The sequence below is a fragment of the Notechis scutatus genome, chromosome 2 (genome assembly GCF_049901735.1).
Source record: "Notechis scutatus isolate UNSWTSFEM ecotype Mainland chromosome 2, rNotScu1.2, whole genome shotgun sequence".
NCBI lineage: Eukaryota > Metazoa > Chordata > Lepidosauria > Squamata > Elapidae > Notechis > Notechis scutatus.
This window is the reverse complement of record NC_142010.1, coordinates 20,680,151-20,685,863: the sequence shown is the minus strand read 5'-3', so window position 1 is coordinate 20,685,863 and position 5,713 is coordinate 20,680,151.

Here is a 5,713-nt window from a genome sequence, read left to right as displayed (position 1 = left end):
GTTGGGCTCGAGACTCATGATTTAATTGGAGTAACTGCCGCAATCCTGACAGAAAGAACTTCAGAGACCCCAGTTCTGAGGTTATGATCCCCGTACAGAAATCCTCTTTATGGGCCAAGTGCGATTGGACACAAAAGGAATTTGTCTTTTTTCATACAAGGAATGTCATGAAAATGGATTGTGGGCTAAAATGAGCTGGTATGGCTGAAGGAAGGAAGATGAGGAATTATCGCCCCATATCCCTCTATCAGGGAGATGGGTGGTTAAGAAATTGGATGGATGGATGGATAGATATATCTTTCCATTTCATTTTATAAGATTTAAGATGATAAGAAATATGGATGAGCTCAACTAGCAGTTCTTGGAAGAGTTACAACTAATTGAGTCTGTCGTTTGTACCTCATTAATTGTCTGGTTTGGCCAGGACAGGTACAGACTTCAGTGGACAGTTAGGACTGCAGAAAAAGCAATCACAACCAGCCTGCCTTCCATTGAGGATCTGTACACTGCATGAACTAGAAAAAGAGCTGAGAAAATACCTGTAGGCTCCTCACAGCCTGGACATAATCAATTTTATCCCCCCCTCTCCAAGGATGCTGCTATAGGGCATTGCATACCAAAACATCCAGACAAAGATAATTTTGTCCTTCCTCCCCCATGCCATCACACTTTATTTCCACAGCACTGTCTTATTTTTCATTTTTTCTCATCTTTCCAATTATCTTCTCCTATTGGTTTCTTAGGATTTTGTCAGTTGTTTGTAACTTATGATTAATGATTGTTACTATGATTTGTGATCTATGACCTATTCATTGCTTTTTATATGTACACTGTGAGCTTACGCACTAGAGACAGTTCTGTTGTACTCTACTCTACTCCCATTCCCATTATCCTGTCCCAGGTGTTGGCAATCTTAAAACACTCAGAGCCACAAAGGTACTAAGCGGAAGCCCCCTGTTCAATTCTGGAGCCAACTGGAAGTCTGGTTTCCCCTTCATAGAAACTACTACTAGTACAGAGTCCTTTTTCCTCTGCTGATTGGAAATCTGGTTCCCCCACCACCATAGAGTCTCTTCCTAGCATGACATCCTTTTTCCTCTACCTGTCCTAACCGAAAGCCCTATCAGTTGTGCCATAGAGTCTCCTGGCGTGGCGTGCCATGCTTTCCTCTCCCTAACCGGAAGTTCCTCTCAAAATTTTGGCACCAACTGGTGACGGAGCCACAGCAGTGGCATGAAAGAGCCACATGCGACTAGAGCTGCGGGTTGCCGACCTTTGTTCTGTCCTATCCTACCCTACCCTATCATTATTGACAAATACCTATAAACCTGTTCATTACTAGAAAAAGTAGGTGTAGGGAATAAGATGGTGGATCCAAATTACTGTAAGGTCTTGGAAGAGCTATAGGTTATTACAGACAAGTACCCATACATCTGATCACTAGAGGCAGTAAATGGAGGGATAGTAGGACTTGGTACCATCTGTCGTCTCTCAGTATCTTTCTCATCTCTTTCTCACTCATTGCTCTCATCTCTTTCATCTCTCATTGCTATCTTTCTCATCTCTCTCACATCTCTCCTCAGTATCTCTCATCATCGCTCTCTCTGTATCTCATCTCTTTGTCATTGCTCTCATCTCAGTATCTCTCATCTCTTTCTCTCTCATCGCTCGCTCTCATCTCTCATCTCATCTCTGTATCTCTCTCTCTCATCTGTCTCATCACTTTCATATTTCTCTCTCCCGTCTCACTCTCATCTCTCTCAGCTGGGCCAGCCAGTGTTTTGGGGCAGAGAGGAAGTTGCGCGTCTCCCAGTTGCGCAGCACCAACAAGGGCCAGAAGAAACGCCCGCGAGACCCAACAAGAGATGAAGCTTCACTCCCGCTGTGGAATATGGAGCGAATCTCCATATGGAGCGAATCTCCCTTCTCGGGTGAGGCAAGGAGTGATTGTGAGGGGTCATCCTGCAGCAGGTCCTCCAGCTGGGTGCACAACAGACCACCAAAATTTTCTCACAGACCACCAGTGGTCCACAGAGCACCGCTTGGTGACCTCTGATCTAATCCAGCCCCTGTCCAAGCAGGGGACCTTACACCATTTCTGACAAATGGCAGTCCAATCTCTTACTGAAAGCCTCCAGTGATGAAGCTCCCACACCTTCTGAAGGCAAGCTGTTTCACTGGTTGATTGTTCTCACTGTCAGAAAATTCCTCCTTTTTTCCAGGTTAAATCTCTCCTTGTTCAGTTTCCATCCATTGTTCCTTGTCTGGCCTACAAGTGCTTTAGACAATAGCTTGACCCCTTCCTCTCTGTGGCAGACCCTCAAATATTGGAAGACTGCTATCATGTCTCCCCTGGTCCTTCTCTTTACTAAACTAGCCAAGCCCAGTTCCTGCAACCATCTGTATGTTTTAGTCTCCAGTCCCCTAATCATCCTGGTTGCTCTTTTCTGCCCTTTTGCTAGAATCTCAACATCTTTTTTTATAGTGAGTAGAGTACTGGATGCAGTACTCTAGGTGTGGTCTTACTAAGGCTTTATCGAGTGGTATTAATACCTCAATTGATCTTGATTGTATCCCTCTGTTAATGTAATTTAGGATTTTTGGTTTTTTGGCCTTCTCTGTTTGTATATGCCTTGTATGGTATAGAATCTCAAGACATTCATTTGATTTAGTACTTAGAGCCTTGAAAGCACAGTGGTTAAGAGTGCAATTCTGGTGACAGCCAGTTGCCTGCAATTTGGCAAATTGAACCTCACCAGGCTCACTGGTTGACCCAGCCTTCCATCCTTCCATCTCTTCCATTCCTTCCTGGGTAAAATGAGGAACCAGATTGTTGAGGGCAATAGTCTGACTCTGTAAAAGAGAGAGCTGGTATCCAGCAGGTGGCATTCAGCAGGTTCTGACCAGTTCTGGAGAACCAGTAGTGGAAATTTGGAGTTGTTCGGAGAACTGGCAAATACCACGCTCCGCCCCCATCTATTCCCTGCCTCCTGAGTCCCAGCTGGTTGGCTGAATCTTCTTGTGTTGCCCTGCCCAGAACGGAGCTGGAAAGCAGGTTAGCAGGATGGGGAGGGAATGGAGATTTTGCAGTATCCTTCCCCTGCCACGCCCACCAAGCCGTGCCATGCCTACCAAGTCACACCTATAGAATTGGTAGTCAAAAATTTTTGAATCCCACCACTGGGCAGGCTTTATTTATTAATGTAAATCGTGGACTACCTGTACAGGGTGTTATCAGGACAGTCTATAAACCCCCATGTTCTTTCTCTAGCCTGCTAGTTCCTGCCCACACCCACCCCAGGTGATACAGCTGTCAACCATACATAGCTGCCAATCAAACAGCAATATGATCCCTAGTTGCACAGAGGCCTTATTGTGATGGTGGCGCAGTGGTTAGAATGCAGTATTGCATGCTGCCGACTGTCAGCAGTTCGATCCTGACTGGGTCGAGGTTGATTCAGCAACCATCCTTCCATGGTGGGTAAAATGAGGAGCCAGATTGTTGGGGGAAACGTGCTGATTCTGTAAACTGCTTAGAGAGGGCTGTAAAAGCACTATGAAGAAGTATATAAGTCCTAAGTGATATTGCTATAGCTAACATTGAGCAGGCAGGGGAACAGGAAGAGAGACCAGACTGGGACCGGATCCTGTGCTGGCTGGAGTAAATATTTAGCTTACGAATTAAGGGCTGTCCCCTTAAGGGAATGCTTCATGGGAAATGTAGTTTTATGTCACACAGTCACATCTGTATTCCTGATTGGCCACTGGGTTAGTCTTTAGAGGATGGGGGAGTGGAGACAAATTGGCGATGTGCAGGAATGCATTTGTCTGCATGAATTCCAGCACTGAGAGGGAGCTTTCTTCTGCTCCTGCACAATGGGGATATCATTTTTTTGCTCCCAAGCCATAGGCCCGTGATGGTGAACCTATGGCACATATGCCACAAGTGGCATGCAGAGCCATTTGTGCCAGCATGCAAGCTGCAGACAAACTTACCTCACTGCACATGCACGTGCATCACAGCTGATTTTTTGAGTTGGTTTGAGGCCTTTTTGGCCTCCCAGAGGCTTGCAGAAAGCCTCTGCAAGGCTTTTCAGGACGATAGGCCCGTTTCGCTCACTTCCTGTAATACCAGAAGTGACAAAATGGGCCTATAATTCGTCCTGAAAAGCCTTGCAGAGGCTTTTTCCAAGCCTCTGGGAGGCCGAAGGCCACAAACCAGCAGAAAAATCAGTTGTGAATCACAGTGCAGATAAGGAGGTGGGGATTGCACATACATGTGCAGGGGGCGTGGGGGGCACGGATTACATTCTGGGTGCTGGCATGTGAGTGCGTGCGCGCTCACCTGGCGCACGTACAAAAGTTGTCCAGTTGATCTGTGTCTTACAACCACGATGGAATTTCCTCCATTGCAGGAGAATGGCAAAGAAGAAAACTAAATATGCAAGAGAACTGGTAGAGCTGTCGAACCTCAATATTTCTTTAATAAATAGGAGGTAGTATATATATATACATTTTTGCAACCCTAGGTTCTAAGTAAATTCTAAACAGGAGAGCCAATATGTAGATAAATGCAAATTAAGTACTCTTTTTGGAGAGATCAAGTGACCCAGAGGCCAACAATGAAAGAGAAAGAATTGGAAGTCTCCTGTTTGACCATGAAGCTGGACTAGAAGACCTTCAAGGTCCTTCCAACTCTACTACTCAGACCTGGTAGGTGGAAATGTGCAAATTCAGTATTCCTATGCAAGGAAAGACTAAAGTGCCAAGTCCTACTAATCGTCCCTCCATCTACTGCCTCTAGTGATTGGATGTATAGCTACTTGTCTCTAATAACCTGTATCTCTTCCAAGAGCTTACAGTAATTTTGATCCTGTCCACCATCTTATTCCCTACATCTATCTACTTCCTCTAGCAATGAACAGGTTTATAGGTATTTGTCAATAATGATAAGGTAGGATAGGACAGGACAGAATAATGGGTAGGATAGGACAGGACAGAATAAAGGTAGGCAACCCGCAGCTCTGGAGTCGAATGTGGCTCTTTCATCCCTCTACTGTGGCTCCCTGTTGCTGATCCGCACCACAATTTTGAGAGGAACTTCCGGTTAGGGAGGGAGCAGCATGCCAGGATGAGACTCTACAGCAAGAGGTGGGCTTTCCGGTTAGCTCCACAATTGTGGAGGATAGGACAGGACAGAATAAAGGTAGGCAACCCGCAGCTCTGGAGTCGAATGTGGCTCTTTCATCCCTCTACTGTGGCTCCCTGTTGCTGATCCGCACCACAATTTTGAGAGGAACTTCCGGTTAGGGAGGGAGCAGCATGCCAGGATGAGACTCTACAGCAAGAGGTGGGCTTTCCGGTTAGCTCCACAATTGATAGGGCTTTCAGTTAGGACAGGTAGAGGAAAAAGGATGCGGTGCTAGGAAGAGACTCTATAGTGGGGGAACCAGATTTCCAGTCGGCAGAGGAAAAAGGAGACCACAGTAGGATGACTTTCTATGGAGGGAGAACTGGACTTCCGGTTGGCTCCAGAATTGAATATAGGGCTTCCAGTTAGAACCTTTATGTTTAAGATTGCCAACCTCTGGGACAGGATACTGGGAATGGGAATAGGAATGGGAGTAGAGTAGAATAGAGTAGAACAGAACAGAACTGTCTCTGGTGCATAAGCTCACAGTACATATAAAAAGCAATGAATAGGTCATAGATC